Below are 18886 nucleotides of genomic sequence, written 5' to 3'. Positions count from 1 at the left end.
GTACCTACTAACCCTGATGTTAATCATCATAGTAACACCTTGTTTTGAACACTATTTTATAGTGTTCATATATCCTATAATTTGATCCTCACACCCATGCAACGAAACATTAAAGGCAAGCACTATTATTCCTGCTTTGCAGATGAGGAAGCTGAGACAATTACATAAAAGGTTAATTGATACTCAAGGTCATTCACTTGGTAAGTGGCAGAGACAAGACTTAAGTCCAAGTTGTCTAACCTGAATTTCTTCCCATTCCATCCAAGTGTTTCCCTAAAAGTGCTTAACATTAACACTGAGAAAGGAAAGGTAACAAGGATGGGAAAAAAAATACAGGAGTCATTTTACAAGAGTGATGGGAATTAATTTTATTAATTAGAAATATTGTGATTTAAAAATGTTCTAAGATGTTCTGTGTGGGAGAAAAAGTTCAGTTTTGAAGATGATATTCTACACATACCAATGAATGTTGCAAAATTTTATTCCAATTTTTGGAGGAAAGTAAGCATTCTCAAATCAAAAATCTGAAAGCTAAAATCTGTAAAATGAATATACAGTCTTATTTAAAGACTCAGACACACAAATGACCAGGTTTACACTGGTCATTTTTAAAGATTTAAAACCTAAGAACAAAATAGTACATGCTGCTTCTTGCTCAAATGTGTCTTTTACAAAGAAATCTTTAAGTTTGTTATAGAATGGAATTCCTCTCTCCTCCCAAAACAATCAAATACATCATTTTTCACCAAAATGAAAACAATATCTTTAACTGGTTATGTTTTTGTGAAAACAATTCAAGCACTGTGTAAAATATAGAAAAGGCTGAAAAAATCACCACAAATCTCACTTCTCTTCTCACACACATTTAAACACCTAAAAAAACATTGGCTCATCTCACGCATGCTCTTTTGTGCTGCTCCCCTCCCCCACCTCCCCACCCCCGCCCTCTCTAGCATCCTTTGGGAAGTGAAGCTTACCTCTGGCACCTTGATCCTTCAGCCCTTATATACACTGAGTCAAAAACTGTGGAGCCAAAAGTGTTGAATCTCTGACATGTGAATTTAACCCAAAGTGAGTTGTTATGAATATGGCTATTTTCTGATGACAGAATTGCTTGGGATTAAATTTAAAAGCACTAAGCAAGCTGATAAATATAAACTCTCAAGGCATATACTTTGAAATGTCAATAAGAAATTTCCCAGAGAAACAAAAATGATACTCTCCTAGAATATATTAGGAAGAAAATCAAGTGTAATTCCTGGTTTGTTCATGTCAAAAGAGGCTGAATTAAATGCCACCGAACATACGAGCTCTCATCAAAATATACAAAACTACAACTTGATTCAGTACATATATCTGTAAATATAAAGGCTTGTCCAATTTGTTTGAAATTTGTACCGTTTATGTAAAGTAATTCACCATGACCAAGAAAACCAGTATTTTTATGTTTCTTTCAAAATGTTAAATCTTTTCCAATAATAACAATAATAATTGGGTGAAGAGGAAGACAGGTTATGGACAAGGAGAGAAACTTACTATCGGCATGGCTGCCCGAAGTTCTTTGCCTACTGCCTCCATTTTAAGTAAAAATAAAGTTTGTCTAGGACAAAGTACTCTCAAGGTACTTGAATTAATTTGGGAATTTTAATTGTGTCTATAAAACTTCATCAATTTATCATTAAAATAAAGAGAAATTCTGGTTAATTAGTGACTATTCTCAATTAAATCATTTTAATGAAGTATAATTATTGCTTTTATGCATAAGGTATTATCTGGTATGATATTAAAATGTATTTAAAAGAAAATTACAAAAACATCTCATTCACATGTAAAGGTGTTCCTAAAACAACATCAAATCAAGTAAACAAAACAAAAAATGTTTAATTACCAGCCATTTTGCTGAAACAAATGTAAAAACAAAAAAAGTTACATCCATGAGAGAAATCACTTACATGAAATCGTTAATATATACTCTACTAAAAAGAACTTTTTCATTTGTTTCTTTGGAAAACTTAAATTTTGAACTGTAAGATTATAGTGACATAAGAAATATACATATAAAATGTGTAAATATTTGGAACAACTTTAAAATAGTTCATTATAATTGAAGTAATCGCTGAATTATAGTGTGTCTAAATTATCTCCAGTTCTGAAATACTAAATGTCTATGACATTTGTCCCAGCTATTACTGAGCATTTCAACAGATGGGACATTTTGTCACCCTGAAGAGGAAAGAACAATATCTTCCTTTGCCTTAAGGTTCGATCTTCTTTAAAGCCAAATTCCTGGATCTCTGTGAAGTGGCCGGCCATGGGGCAAAGCCAACTCTGGCAGAAACAGATCCCGAAACTCTTCCCTGAATAAGCGAGTATGTAGCTGAGTTTTTGAGCCAGGGTAAAAAAAAAACCTCTCAGATCCCTGAACAAAAATGCATTCATTTCTTCCTTGTCCTACGTGGTTGCTCTGTACCAGCCAAACAACCCATAAATAAAGTAGAATAGCCTTTTTCTTAATGCCGTTGTTAAAGTCAATGCCTTGCAAATGCATTCAAAGATGAATTTTGTGTACAATTTTTAGAGCTAGTCTCACAAAATCATGTAGACAATAACAGAAATTTTCCCTTATTCTCCAAGTGTCTACATTTAACCTGGCAAGTGCTTATTTATTCTGTTCTGTTTGTGCCCATTTCCCCCACTGGTTTGTTAGTTCTTTGAGGGTACAGTCCATGCCTTGTCATCTCTGTGGCCCTCAGAGCACTCAGCACAATTTCTTTTATACAGCACCTACCTGAATTGACCATTCAGCAGAATTCAACACTCTGGATCAATTTTCTCCTCCAAGCTCTGTTTTCTGTGGGGTCCTCTCTTGGTTTTCTCTCTGTGGCTCAGCCTACTCTTCCTCAGTCTCTTCTTCTTGCACCTCTCCATCTTCTGACCCTTAGGCAGCTGAGTGTCTCAGAGCTCTGTCCTAGAATTTTTTCAGCTCACTCTATACACATTCTCCTTGGGCAATCTCATATACTCACATGGCTTCAATTATCATCCGTGAGAGCAAATCTGAAATGTATATCTCCAGCTCAGATCTCTTTTCTGAGCCCCAGATCATGTTTTCAAATGCTTACTTGTCATCAACAATTGAGTGTCTCACAGGCACCTTACAAGCAACATGCTCAAGTGAATTCATCAGACTTTCCCCGAATTTGTCTTCCTGGTCCAACTTCCTCAAAAATCCACCATCCATCCAGTTACCTAAGCCAGAAATCTAGGAGCCTATTTTTATCTCCATGTACAAGCTAATAGCCAGATTCTTCTGAGTCTATATTTAATTATCTAGAATCTATCCACATCTTTCAATCTTTTTAAAAAAGATTTTATTTATTTATTTTCAGAGAGAGAGGGAAAAGGAGGGAGAGAGAGAGAGGGAGAGAAACATCAATGTGCCAGAGAAACATCAACTGGTTGCCTCTTGAACACCCCCAAGTGGGGACCTGGCTTGCAACCCAGGCATGTGCAGCGACCTGGAATTAAACTGGTGGCCTTATGCTTTGCAGTACAGTGCCCATCCCACTGACCCACACCAGTCAGGGCCACATCTTTCAACCTTTGTAGCCTTGTCCCTAGTCCAAGCTATTGCTTTGACTACTACCATAACCTCATAGCAATGTCTTTCTACTCTTCCCTCCCTTTAAATTGTTCTCCACTCTCCATTTGGAGGTTGATTTTGTCAGAAACTCTTCTTTAACAACTCTCTGTGGCTTTCCATTGTACCCAGGATGAAGGACAATGTTCATATCATGACCCCTAAAACCCTTCACTATGAATCTTCTGACTAGCTCGGAGAGACCTCATCTTATGATGTGTCTCACTCTGCTCTTCCTGTTCTTCAAATGCTCCAACATCTCTCAGAATTCAGAACCCTCAACCTATTATGGGTTCTTGTCTGAAAGGCTGTAACTCTTCCCTCTTTCTCTCTTCTTTTTTTATTCTAATTGAGTTTATTGGGTGACGTTGGTTTTCAAGTGTACACCTCAATAAAACATCATCTGCACACTGCATCGTGTGCCCACTGCCCTAAGCAAAGTCTCTTTTTGTCCCCATTTCCTCCCCTTGCCCACTCCCACCTGCTCCAAATCCTACTTCCCTCTGGCCATCATCACGCTGTTTGTCTGTATCTGTGGGTTATACATTTATATTCTTTGGTTAATCCCTTCACCATCTTTCATCCAGTTCCCTGACCCCTCTCCCCTCTGACAGGTGTCAGTCTGTTTCATGTATCCATGCCTCTGTTACTATTTTGTTCATCAGTTTATTTTGTTCATTAGATTCCACATAGAAATGAGATCATATGGTATTTGTCTTTCTCTGACTGGTTTATTTCACTTAGCATAATAATCTCCAGGTCTATTCTTGATATTGCAAAAGGTAAGATTCTTACATTAACTCTTACCCATTCTTTACTTTTTAGCTTACATGTCACTTCCTTATGAGAATCTTTTGTCTTTGTCTTTTAGATCTGAGAGACCTGTTATAAACTCTTGTTTCAATTTTTCCTTATCTTTTACAGTCTTTCCCATGATCTTTTCATCATCATGGGGACATTTGTCTAACTGATGTGACTCACCCCATGTTAGACTGTAAACTCCCTGCAGGCAGAAGTCATCAAAGGCTTCTTCACTGATGCATTCTATGTGTCCAACACACTGACGGATACCTACATAGCAGGTACTCACAACACATTTGCAGGATGAATGAAGGTACACAGGTGTGAACAGAAACCTTCAAGAAATGTTGATTAGATGAACAGTTGTACTTCCCATTATGTGTCAAACTCAGTTTTTAAGTGAATTATCAAATTCGTTTAGAAGAGCCAAGGACATGATCACTCGTATTTTATCTGTATTCTTGTTTCCACAAAGGATTTAATGTGACTACTTCAGTAATAGTCACTCCAGATTCTACAACATAACTGATAGGCTTAAGATAAAGTGGAATTTTTAAACAAATGCTAGGATAGTCTTACTTGTTCATTACTGGTGGACAATACAAAGAAGAAATTTATTATTGAAAAAATGTCTTAGTTACTTTCAACTGTCCAGATGAAAGAAATTATCTGTTCAGATCTAAAAAGATACACTGGAAACATACATTTAGTTCTAACCTAAATATATTAAGAGAATTTGCTTTAAGAACTTCCTCCCCCCCAATAATCTGGTTTTCTTCCTTGCTTTTGCTGAAGTATTAAATATTAGAGTTTCAGAAAACAGTGTATTTTCTATAGTATATATGTCCAGGTATGCATAAATATAATCTATTACAATTATAAAACAAAAATTTAGTGTGGCAGAGAAAAGTGACATGACATGAATTGATTTGTCTATGTATTTTCTTCATCTTTATTTTAAATGGTTAAAATGTAGCTCTTTTTCTCCAATAGTAAGCATACATGTAACTCTGAAATAACAAAATTCTTATTCAGAAGGAAGAGTAGGCTAGGCTAGCTCCTTTATTTTTCCTATGAAAAGAGAACAGAAGTAATGTGATCAGCCTGTTTTGTTTTTTTAAGTAAATAGCATTTCTCAATTACTGTACAGAACTTTCACACTTTCTGAAATCATGAACACTTTTTATTTAAAAATTGTTGAACCTGACTCATTTAAGATCTAAATTTAAATAAGGTAAATAAAAATCAAGCTAAATTTATGTCTTTGGTAGCTAAAGGTCTATATTTGGAAGTATGCTCTAAGACAGGTAAACATCAAAATAGGAAGGTTGGAGTTTAGGGAGTTTTATTGAAAAAAATCTCAGTTTTCATATTTGTATTTTCCATTTATATATCTTGCACAGAAGCTTGAAGCACTTAGAATTTGGGGGCATGGCCCTTGATTATATTTAGAAACAATTGGTTTTGTTGTTGTTGTTTTTCTGAGATGAAGAGTAGGTTATACCTTGAAAGGAACTGGAGTTATAAATCTTATAGCCACACATAAACTTTTAACAAAAAAGTAGTGTATTCACAATACTCATACACTATAAAGCCAATTCTGCTTGTGAAAATTGGGCACTAGCAAATTTTCAAGACAATAATAAAAAATATTTCTAAAGCTTTGGCATGAAATACTGATACTTCATAGTACTACAAAATGCCAGCAAGTACAAGGTAGCAGATTGCAAGGCTTAAAGTCATACAAATTTCTACAGGGACTTAATATCTAAATCATGAACTTGAGTGAAGTACCAATTCTACTGGTACACTGGCTTGAGTTTATTTTTTTATTTTGTTGGTATATGAGGTCTGTCCAGAAGATATCCAGCCATGTAATATGAAAAAATAGAGACATTTATTGAAGAAGATACAAGATACAAAAACATTGTACATAGGACAATGATGCCTCAGTCCCCTTCAAAGTAGGCACCTTGGGGCCTCACACAGCTCTCCCAATGGCCATCAGCTTCCCCGTTGTATTGTTCTGAATCTTATCGATGGTCTGAAATCTCTTACCTTTCAAAAGTGATTTTACTTTTGGAAAAAGCCAGAAGTCGCAGGGCACCAATCTGAGCTGTAGAGGGGCTGAGTCACCTGGGAGATTTGATGTTTTGTCAGAAAACTCTGCACGAGATGTGATGGATGAGCTGACTCATTGTCCTGATGAAGCTGCCAATCACCAGTTGCCTGTAGCTGAGGCCTTCTGAATCATTGGAATAGTTTACCATCTCAGTATTTTCCACAGAGGAAAGTTCAAGCTTAACACACAATCTGATCCAGATTTATTGCTCTACTTGCTCAGTCATTTTGAGTGTGACTACCACACAGTACACATGCTCACTAATGGCATCTACTGCCCTCACTGACTAAGTGCAGTGATGTCATCGCTGTTTACACATGCTCATTCCAGTCCACTCTCCTTGGCTTCTGGGTCACAATGATGTCGCACAAACCATTCTCGTTATATTAATAATGGTTGGACTTTTTCCACACAGACCTTGTATGTTCCAATAGATACTATTCTATCTTGAACTCACTTCCTCTTCCTTGCAACCCTACGTAGTAAATCAAGAGAAGTGTTTCAGTTTACTTATTGGAAACCACTTTAACTCCTACTCATGACAGATTAGAACAGGTTACACAGGTATTTTATAGAAGTATTAAAATGATAAAGCCAAATACCAATCCGTTTCTCTGCCAAAACCATAGCGTAGTTTCACACAGGGACTGGGGAGGGTGTGCTAGTCAGGAGACGGGGCAGCTCTGTGGGCGTGACTCAGAAGGCCTGTGTCGCCCTGTACACACAGGTTGTGTCTCAGAAGCAAGTCTTTCCTTTGATGATCATTTATTTGTGTAGCACATTTCCTTTCATAGGCTTTTAAGGAGGAGTTTCTGACACAGGGATCGCATGATTTGCCTCTGGTGGAAATGCGTGCCAGCTCTGTGTCAGGAGCCACTGCCTCCAGTGTCTCGTCACTGCCTGACTGGAAGGTCTCAGCTGAGTCACGGAAGCAGAGAACTGCAGGGGTATTGGCTTGGCCACAAAGTTCCTTTAGTTTCTTGTTTTTTATTTTTTCCATATGATGATTCTGGTAGTGCTAATTTGTCTTTAACTTCATTCGAAACAATTTTGTTAGATTGTAATGTGACAGCTGTCATATCAGTGTGCATTAAAAAAAGCTTATTAGAATTATGAGAATAAACTTAAATACTAGGTTAAAGTGATTGTAAAACTGAGTTTTCTTCACCCCTTTCTCTCTTCCTTATTCAACTTGATGAGCTTATCTCAGTGATAAGCTAATCCTTATTTCTGAATGAAAACACTGTTCCTGGTTTGGGCAGTTCTGTGAAAAGTTAGGGTGTACTAGGCTAGCCCCTAGCCACATGTAGTTATTATGCAATTCAAATGTGGCTACTCCAAATTAAAATGTGGTGGAGATGTAAAAGAGATACCGGATTTCATACAAAATAGAACACAAAATGTACATAAATCACGTCTCTATCAATTACTTGTTGAAATGATAATTTGAATATATTAGATTATATTAAGTATGTCATTAAAATGTTTTTGCCTGTTTATTTTTACTTTTTGAATGTGGGTACAAGGAAATGGATAATTACATTATGCAGCTCATGTTTCGGCTCCCATTATGTTTCTGTTGGATGGCGCCAGCCTTATGGAACTAATGGTTAAAGGACTCAGGGTCCCCACTTCCTCCCCCAGTTCTCCCCAAAGCTGCCCTCAGAGATGACATGCGGCTCAGTCTCCTTTCTCACAGAACACACGCCCCTAAGAGCAGAGTGCACATTTCCTGTCTGGTAAGATGATGGTTCAGGAGGCACCCCTCACTCAGCCATGGCCGAGGACTAATCTTGCTCCTCGGTGAATTATTCTAGGTGAGTGTAAACTCTGACCCTCCTATAAGACAGATCTAAGGGGAGAAAGCAGAGAGAGGCACTGGGTTCTCTGAAATGCCAGGAGCATCTAAATAAATTCAGGTGCTTGTCCAGGAAGGCTCCTAAAGTAGAGTTTGTCTGTCCTGTAGAATACAAATAGGAAGCTGTATGTCTCTCCTGGAAGCCTTTATTACACTGCCCACATCAATACACAGAGCACGCAGGCAGAAACGTTCTGACAAAGCAAATAGAGAAGGAATGTGAATCCAAAAACACTCGCAGTGCTCGATGACATGAAACTTTTTTCTTCCATTTTCCTAAATTAAAGACATGGCCCATGACAGTCACTTGAGGGATTTTCTCTATAATTTAGAGTGACCACAGAAACTGTTGTTTTCTCAAAATCTTGATAAACTCACCCTTTATTGAATTAGCAAAACCTACTGACGTTAACATATGACAGTAGATGACTTTTTTCTCAACATATAATTCCATTTACTGGGTGGGTCATAGGCTGCAGTTTTATGGGCTGAATGGCCAGTCTATGGCATCATAGAATTATTCAGCACAGTTTTTGATGATAACTGTACCCTACCTTCCAGGTATATTGTAGCTGAAAACAAAGTGAGCCTGTCTGGGTGCATTGTTTAAAATGTCTCCGATGACTCACTGGCCCATGGCCTCTGTCCAGCGAAACCGGTCATCTCCAAGTTGGCAAGGCCGTGTTTTTCCATCACTTTCTGACAGCCTTCATGGACATGGAGATGCCGTGAGTGCCACATAAGGGGGAAAAGAAATCGAGGCCACTGTCATTCCACACCTGGATTACTGTATAAGCCTGTTGTTAGTCGGCTTCTCTTCTGTCCCTTTGCAAACATAATGCATCCTGTGTGTGGCTGCCAGATAAGTCTTGTGATATTTATCTTTTTCATCATATCCAAACCTACAGCTTATCATAAGTTACAAGGACTAACCCACCTGTGTAATCTCTCTTCAACATCAGAGTCTTTCATATACAAAACCTTTACCTATATCCGATCTTATTTACTAAAACTGGAACCTCTCCCTGGTTTAGTCATTCTTTATGATCCTGAGCATTCTACCTCCCTGTGTCTGTTCTTGCACTTCCCATGACCGGGCTTGCCGTCACCCCGCTCCTTGACTGTCTCCTTTCTAGGCCACTTTCGGGTCCTGCTTTCATGAGTCTCTGGTCTTGCAAAGATCTCTTTATTTTCCAAATGGCCTCACCACTAAATTATTTACACCCTGGACTTTCCCCCTCTGTGTTCCCCACCTGTTAGTCTTTTCCTCCGGTTGGACTGCACATTCCTTGACACTGCACGCTAAACTCAGCACAGTTTTAGACCCACATATTATGTCACGTTTAAGAGCAGGGATGTGTGTTCCCCTAGACCTGCTTCTGAAATTCTAGTTCTAAAACCTCCCTCGCCACTGTAGGCATGCTTTTGGTGTCTGTAAAAATCCTGACAATAGCACCTAACGTATGGTTGTTGCTGGGTTAATTACATAAGGATGTCCATAACAATTTTCCTATTTTTCTCCAAAAGAAGTTTTTGATAGAAGAGGATTAAGCGGAGTGTGTGAGGATACAGGGTAGGTAGTATGGAATGAAATAAATATCCTGTAGATGGGGGAATGGATACAGAAACAAAAGTGATAGGTGAAGATAACAAATGTGGGTAAAAAACTCCTTTTGCATAGGGCTGGCTTGCATTATACCTATTACATTATATTTCTTTTAATGTAGGTCCCTGGTGTTTAGCTATTTTATATAGCTTTAAAAAAACCCCTAATATTATCATTTGTCTATTTAAAAACCTTGGATGGTTTTCTACTGCCTGCAAGATAAAATCTAAACTCATTAACTCTATATGATCTGACCCCAACCTGCTTCTCTAGTTTTACATTTCATTTCTGTACTTGACTCTGTGCTCCGGCTGAATGAAACTATCTTTTCCTGAAAATACTATATTTTTGAGTCTGCATTCTCCTTCTGCATCGAATAGTCTTATCTCTTCCTCTCTTTCCTTTATTCTGTACTTGGGAACATCCCACTAATCCTTCAAGCTCTGACTCGGTCTTATTTTCTACAGAGATAAAACTTTCCTTAACTCTCTCAGCATAATTATACATGACTGAGTATAAAATGAGCCCCCCTCTTGAAAACATCTTTAAAAAAAAGAATGGTACCTTAATTCTCTTGTATCATGGGAATTTTTTTCATTTGTCTTTTGAATAACAATTTGTTTGGGAAAAGTCATATTATGCAGAAATGACTGCTACTGATACTCAGAGATGTCCCTGATGAATATGGTTAATAGAAGCTGGCAAGCACACTTACATAGAAGTTAAAATTATTTTTTTCCAGTATGGTATCATACCTGAAAAACCATTATTTAATATAAGGCTTTCAACAATCACTTAAAATTATACTACAGAAAGTGGTTATAACATGATCACCAATATATTTGTAGAAGATAAATTTTTAAAAAATAATCCTCATGTTGATTTATATTGGCACTTGAACCTTTGGATAAAATTTTCAATGACAATACCTACATCGAACATGTACTGTTCCTCTAATAATTGAGACAGAATGCCAACGGCAAGCTCCAAAAAATAGTTTGACAAGTCAAGCAGCGCTAGTGATGATGAAGACATGGATGAAGTCAGCACGCTGGGAGGGGTTTGGAAAAAAAATTACTGTATGTATGTGAATGGTATAAAAACAGTGTAGCTGCATTACTATAGTATTATAAGTAGCTTTCATAATGTAGTCAATAAATTAAGTACTGGGAATCATTCCTAACTAATTGACCATCATCCCAAAATTTATTAATTCAAGTTGGTCAAAAAACATTGCTTTTCATTTTTCATTTTTTCTTTTTTATCTTCTTGTGAAATGGAGGGACGGCCTTACAGTTTGGTCACCATATATCGGGACGTGATGGTACTGGCTCCCTTCCCCATGTTATCCTGACATTATGATTCCATTGTATCATAATGATTGGTCCTCTCGTCTGTCTTCCCCCCAGACTGCAGATGCCTTCAGCACCAGGCCCCTGTCTTTACCATCTTTCTGTCCTGAGCATCCAAGCCAAAGCCTAGATCAGATATTTTTTCACAGAAAGTGAAAATAAGTGAAATCTTTAAAAAAATATTTCATTAAGACTTAGTCACATATTAAACTTTTAGCTCTTATTTCAACATTTTGTTAAACTGTGCAATCTAAAAGAAGGTAAACCTAACCTCTATCATAGCCATTTGCAATAAGTGTTCAGGAAAAGTTTGCTGAATAAATGAATATGAGAGTCACATCTTTTCTAAATCGCATCATAGATCTTTCATTATAAAACACACTTTTTCATATTTGAACATTTCAGAAACCAGGCTGTATCTTACAGTCTGTATAATAAGATAGCACTGGCTCGTCATCTAAGTGGCAATCCCTCTTTTTTACTTTCTTTATGGCACATTAAAAGGGGTGTTTCTTACCAGAGGTGATTGCCCACGGAGAGGAAAAGCTGAGTTGTTAATCACTTGCTATGCAGAGGCACAGCAGTCTTGCTCAGTACATAATGCGATCATCATTTTACAGGTGGGCTCCCGAGGTGTAGAGAGAAGAAACTTAAGATCACAGGTGGCACCACATGTGCTGCCTTTTGCAGGAAGAATTGCTTGACTTCTGAAAGGGGAGTAGAGATACTCTGAGAGTGTTGACTCCAATTCTATAGGTTTATGCTCAGACGTTCACTTATAGTCCTTGTGAATCACAATAACTGAGTTTGTTACAACACTTCAGCTATAATAGCATTTACACTTAAGTAACTTTGACAAGTGAAGGACTCAAACTGTGTGTGTTACTTATTAAAAACATGTACTTCTAAATTTTATTGTATTTTCATTAGGAAGGTAAGAGAAGATAATTTCTTGCTAGATACAGGAGAGAAATACTAGGACAGACACTGCTGGGCTCCCTGATCTCACTCAGTCTTCAGAATAACCCATTGCTAATGCCTAATGAATTCAGGCATCAGAATCAGTGCATCATCCATCACCCATGTTATTAACTGTAAAAGCCTCCATTAGATGGCCTTTTCCTCAGAGAAGACAAACAACAGCAACACATATTAAGTGCACATTTTTAGGCATGTTATTTTGTTTAAAGGTGACACTAGAATATTCTGTGATAACATAAATTTCAAGACTCTAGAATACTTTATGTATGTGGATGTATATAGGTGTATGTGAATGTTTACATAAACACACAGTTTTTTTCATTCCATAAATATTTACTGAGCACTACTACTACAAAGCAGGCACTATGTAGGTCTACACACGTTTGGTATGGAATAAAGTATGCAAACTACTTGCTTCCAGAGAGCTCTCTGTTTAACAGGGAAAACAGAAAAATGCATTAAATTATAATTATAAATCACAGAAAATAGAAAAAATGGATGCTAAACATGAGATATGAGAAATCTGTCCTGTCCTTGTGTTACAACAAGTTGAAAATGTTTGACCTTTGAATTAAGCTAAGTCCATACACAATGACTGATTGTGCTCAGTGGAAGCCAACCAAAGTAAACCAAGTAGGGGTCTCTTAGGGTGTCATTAACTGGGTAGCAGACATTGAATGCTTCAGTCAAGGTGATCATGAAGTAATCCCAGAGAGGGAAGACAGATTTTAATTTAAGAAGCAGAAATGTAATCAATGAAATAGATTGAGAGATAGACGCCGTGATCAGAAAGGCAAAAAGCATCAGCAAATCTTGTCCAGGGAAGAAAACTATTGGGAAGGTAACTAGAGGCTTACAGTTTCCTTGCCAACGCTAACCCTGTAGTTTCTGGTGAGTAACTTAAAGCTGCCTTGGCTGAGAGAAACTTTTTTTAAGTTCACATAACTCTCTTTGTTTAGCAGCCCTCGGAACATTGGCTTGCCCTGAGGCTGTGGTTCTCAGTGAGGACAATGTGTCTCTGAGGAACATCTGACAGTGGTAGCAGAGAGTTTCAGTTGTCACAACTGAAGTAAGGGGGCGTCTGATGGGAAGAGGTCAGAAATGCTGCTCAATAACCACAATGCATAGGACAGTCCCTGCCCCCTGCCCCCTGCCCCCATACACACGACAAAAATTATCTGTCTCAAAATGTGAATAATGCAGAAACTGAGAAATCATGCTCAATTATCAGGACTTTCAGCACCAACAAAGGCAGAGACAGGCAGAGAAACAGAGAGAGAGAGAGAGACAGACAGACAGACAGAGGCAGAGACAGAGGCAGAGACAGAGAAGTATATGCAACGCTCTCAAGTACAACTGCTCCTGGTGCAAGTTCTCTAAAAGCTGAGAGTGGTCTCCGTCTGACAGCCAGTAAGAAGGCAAGAACCTCAGTCCTACACCCTCAAGGAATTAAATTCTGCCAACAAAAATGAGCTTGGAAGCCTATTTCCCCCCAGAGCCTACAGAAAAGAACTCAGCTTGACTGATACCTGATATCAGTCCTGTGATACTGTGAGCGGAGTATTCAGCTACACAATGCCATATTTCTGACCTACAAAAATGTGAGCTAATTAATGGGCATTGTTTTGAGCCATTGAGTTTGTGGTAAATAGTTACACATCAATGGAAAACTAATACGATGCATAAAGGACTGAAACACTATAGTCTGGCACATTCCAATATATCCAGCTACACTGCAACCTCCCCTTGGGTAGAAGTCAAGCTTAATCACCAGAACTGGTAAGTCTCTTAAAATGAAAATTATTTACTACAAACCAGAATAAATTCACAAATATATCTTAAAACTGCAATACCCTTGTTAAAAAACAAGGATTTAATCCACAGTACATTGGGTTAAACTACATGAAATGTCTAATTGGTGGGCCAAACATAAACAAATATAATGTCACATGGTTCAATGCCCATCACACACACTGCTATTAACGCCGTGAGTGTAAAAGTTCATTGATATCTTTAATATGCTGCCTTCGTTATTTGAGTTTAAATAATTTAAAGAGTTAGAATGGTGTCACAAGAATTTTCATGATTTTGGCCTATCAATCTTATTTTTTTTAAGTGAGATCTTAACTTTCTGCATTATAATTTTTCACAAAATTAACCATAGTAAGGGGAAATTAATACTATTTATTGTCATCTTGCACTTGGAGATCATTAAAATATTATTCTAAATGTGTCTTATTTACCAAGAAAATAATGAGGCTTTATTAAGAAGTTACTAACTTACAAAATTAGTTTACTCAATTAATTCTGCTTTAACAGACCATCAAATTTAGAATAAAACCCAGAAGTAGCAGCTTTGTAAGAGAATAGTTTTTGGAAAAGTACTGAAAACGTTTTTTTCAGAGCAAAAGTAATATACAATGAAGTAATGTGCTTCACAGATACAATTGCTCACCACATTACACTCAAGTTTTGAGGCTCTCTTGCACAATGGGTGGTGCATTGAACTTCCAAACTTGTACTTCAGGGTACTTTTCCAAACTTTTTTTATTCCTGTAAATGCATTATATTTCTTCTTTACCGTCTCCAACTTAGAATGTTAGCTTTGTAATTTTTTATGCTTGGAGTTATTACTTTACCTTGGTGCCTGTCAAAACTATTTTTGTGTTCCTTTCTATCTCATATGTCTCTATTTCATAAAGCCTTTCCCAATACCTACTTTTGAGAAAAGCATTTCCCAATACTTACTTTTGAGAAATGAACTCTCTCTTTTGAGTTCCCGTAGTGTTTCATGTGTACCTCGGCTGTGATTGTTATCACGTTTCCCCTCCCCCTTACTTGTGTTCATGTTTTCCCCATGCTGGTTTCTTTCTCTGTGTCTTGGTCCCATTGAGTTAATCTCTTAAACACAGAATCCATCTTTACTCTCTCCTGTGGTCTCTCATTTAGATTAATTCAACAGGTTTAAACTGATTTCTTGGTCTAATTTCTATCTATCATTTAAGATGCTTTGAGCTATGGTAGCAAAACCCATCTCTCAAACTGGTTTAAACAATAGGATATTGATCATCTCACATAAAATCCTAAGAGATAGAAGGAGCCTCATCAGAGTATCAAGCTATGAGCTTCATCAGGGCTCATTGTTTTTGTCATGGATCCCAAGTCTTTCGATTTCTGAAGTCTGTCGGGCTTTTCCCTCATGTCTGCTTCCTTCACATTTGCCAGAGGGCTGCCCATGGGCCCACGTGCCACATCCAGACTCAGAAAAGCCCAGAGGAAGAACACCTTCCCTTTGTCTCTTCCGGGTAAGGAAACTCCACTGAGAAGACCCCTGACAGATGATGTGCTACCTTCTATACTTTTAATTTTTTCTACAGACCTTTCATTTATTTCCTTTTCAATTTAATGGAAAGGGTTGTATTAGGGACAGGTGGCAAACACAAGGCCTGTGGGCTGAATCCAGCCCTCCACCTTGTTTTACCTGGTCCAGCACCTTGTTCCTACCCTGTGGCAGCGCTGAGCTCTCGCTTAACTGTTAAAGAGTAAAGTTACATTTATACAGTCCTCAAATTACATTCAGCCCTTTGAAGGCAACCGTGAGGCTGATGTGGCCCCTGGTGAAAATGCGTTCGACACCCCTGTATTAGGGCACTGATTTTAAGAAACTAGTCACTGAATTCAGTAGACCGGTTAGGAATCTATAATCTAGGAAACAGATGACGTGTTGGGACTAGGAGACAGGCCATAGAGATGGATTTAAGCAGGTGAATTATAAATATATTTCATGTGTAGAAACAAAAGGAACTAAGGATTGAAAGGGTGTAGAAAAGGGAAGCTTCAGGGCAGACCTCTGGCACAAATATCCTGGGGAAAGGAGGTGTCATTTATTGAGAAGGTTGACATTCAAGGAAGAGCCTTTGGGGGAAAGGAATGTTGAAGATCAAGAAGTTGGTTTTAAACATGTTATGTTTGAAATATGCAAGTAGATATTTCAAGGAGGCTGTCACTTATACAGGTCTGAAGTTCCAAAGAGAAGAGCAGGCTGGAAATATAAATGTGGAGTTTTTCCCTTATAGGTGGTATATAAAGACATGGAAGTGGGTGGAAGCAGCTTCAGAATAAGCGGAGAGTGAGAATAAAGAGGACCCAGGGCTGTGGCCTGTGGAACACCAGATAGAGAAGAAGTTGACAAAGGAAAGTGACTAGGGAATATCAGGCATTTATCATGTCACAAATCCCCAAAGAATAAAGTGTTCCACACCGGAATTGCTCAACTTTAGAAAGAGAGGAAGAAGGAAGGAGGGAAGAAAGGAAAAAAGATAAATTGACTCCTACTTAAAATATAATCAATTGATATTATTTGAAGGCAAACAAGACCTCACTGAGACAGAGATCTCACTACAGCGTCTTGGGACTGACTTCTTTTCTGTCCAACCTGACATTGCCTGAAGCTGTAAAATACTTCGAAACTGATCATTAAATGGGTTTTGAAAGCTCTTTTGTGCCACTCTGTCTGCTTGCCTTTTATCTGATCTCTGCACCCGGTTCCGCGTTGGAACATGCTCTCGTCAGAATGTCCATTATTATCACAAATAATGAATTAGGTGACTCATAAAGCCTGTGTCTTCAAAGTGAGACTTCCAGAAGAAAAATAAAAATTTCCATCATCTGAATGTCTGACATTATGTGGACAATGCTGAACCCCAAGGAATGAGCAGCTAATGATAGGATTTCAGGCACTAGGCACAGAATAGGGAAGGATATTTTAAAGTAAAGTATGAAATCATGTCTCACAGACAACTGCCTGTACTGTTTCTGACTTGAATAAATATAGAGATTAAAAAATGCTGGTATAACTTATTTTTCTTCATAAATAGATTATGCTTTCCAAATTTCAAAGACTGTCAATTATACCAGTGATGATGGAACTTAGTTTCATGTGGATAAATTTAATAACTTTAACTTACTAGTCTTTGAAGAACATTGGTAAAAGTTGCTTCTCATTACCCACCTTCTCTCCTCCCTTGGTCCCCAACAGGGAGAGGTCATGTTTCAGTCATTTTTACCCCAAGCCCATGGAAGAGGTGAGTAGTCGGACCGACCCACAATTCCGATGAGGAAGAGCTTTTTCTGTGCCTGAGTGTAGTGAGTGTGGTTTCCCTTCAGAGATTAGGAACAAAGTACATCCTAGCTGTTAAACCACGAGTTTGGTGTCATAGCAAACCCGAGTTCAAATCTCAGGCCCAATACACACTAGCTGAACTGACTTGGATAATACTTAAGCACTTTAAGCCTCATTTTTTCTCACCTGTAAAATGGTGATAATAATATTATCAGTGATTATTAAAATATCTGTGAATCATAGTGAATATTAAATGTGTTAATTCATGTAAAGCATTTGCATTGAATAAATGTTATTATTACTAAAATTTTCACTACTGATGCAAGGGTGTCCAACCTGCAGTCCAGGATGGCTGTGAATGTGGCCCAACACAACATCATAAATTTACTTAAAACACTATGAGATTCTTTTGTGATTATGTGTCACAGTGTGTTTAGTGTGTGGCCCAAGACAACTGTTCACCTTCCAGTGTGGCGCAGAAACACCAAAAGGCTGGACACCCCAGTACAGCTTTGTTATTGCTAAATCTAGGGAGAGTGGTGAGGAATCCTAAGCTGCTCACCTGTGAGGCAGTCTCTGAACACTGCACTTCCTCTCTGATGGTATTTGCCTTCTGACACTGGAGAGGTGGTCTAGGCTCAGTGCTGTTCTCTGTGGCAGGAATCCACCTACACATGCATCTGTTTCTCAATCCCCCACCACCTGCATTGCTACTCAAACTTCCTGGGTGTTGGTTTTGGGGACAGAGTTCTGTTCAGTTGTTTTCAGTTCCAGTTTGCATCAGCTTATCTGTCAAAACAAAAGGAATTCTAATCATCCAACCCAGACCACTGAAATTACACATGAGGGCTTTGGGTAGAAACCCCAGCCCTGTAATGAGGTGTTTGCTGGCTTTCATACTCCTTGGGTTACCAAAAGGTGGGTACCTTTCATAGGAAAATTGTTCAAAATACTCACAAGTTCTAGTCTTCCTTCTTTCTATGCAAATAACCATCACCGCCTTTCCTAACAGAATCTGTGAGTGTTACCTTCCATTTATCTACCAGATATTCCACCACATTTATTTGATAATTAATCTGAAGTCAATTGTGGACTACATGTTTCAAGTTGGCTAATAGTCCCATGTAGGCATGGTATAATCAGTTTGTGGACAGTCCACTTTTGAAAAGAAAAGTTGATGCACTTAATTTCTCTGCCTAAAATTTTAACTAATTTTAGCTATCATATTATTTCAAAACTCTGAAAGTCTGAAATGCTTTTTTTTTACTTTCCTGCATGATTTTGCACACATGCTAGATCACCTGAGCCTTGCAACAAACTATGCAGTGGTAGTAAATGTTATTTTCATTCCTGAAGATGAAACTTAGGCTTCAAGAGATTACCAGATATTTTTCCCAAGGAAAC

At 38.0% G+C, this 18886-nt stretch overlaps 1 long non-coding RNA gene across 1 annotated transcript; it reads right to left on the bottom strand.

The window, feature by feature from the left end:
* Positions 1 to 6455: 6455 nt before the first annotated feature.
* On the bottom strand, positions 6456 to 18250 carry LOC123477893 (uncharacterized). The gene is made up of 3 exons (XR_006652919.2): positions 18045 to 18250; positions 11897 to 12086; positions 6456 to 7038 (listed from the first exon to the last, which is right to left on the bottom strand). It is a non-coding gene; the product is annotated as an uncharacterized lncRNA (long non-coding RNA).
* Positions 18251 to 18886: the final 636 nt, after the last annotated feature.

Source organism: Desmodus rotundus, chromosome 8, assembly GCF_022682495.2.
Source record: "Desmodus rotundus isolate HL8 chromosome 8, HLdesRot8A.1, whole genome shotgun sequence".
NCBI classification, from domain to species: Eukaryota; Metazoa; Chordata; class Mammalia; order Chiroptera; family Phyllostomidae; genus Desmodus; species Desmodus rotundus.
The sequence above is the reverse complement of the archived record's forward strand: the minus strand, read 5'-3'. Positions and strand labels throughout refer to the sequence as shown.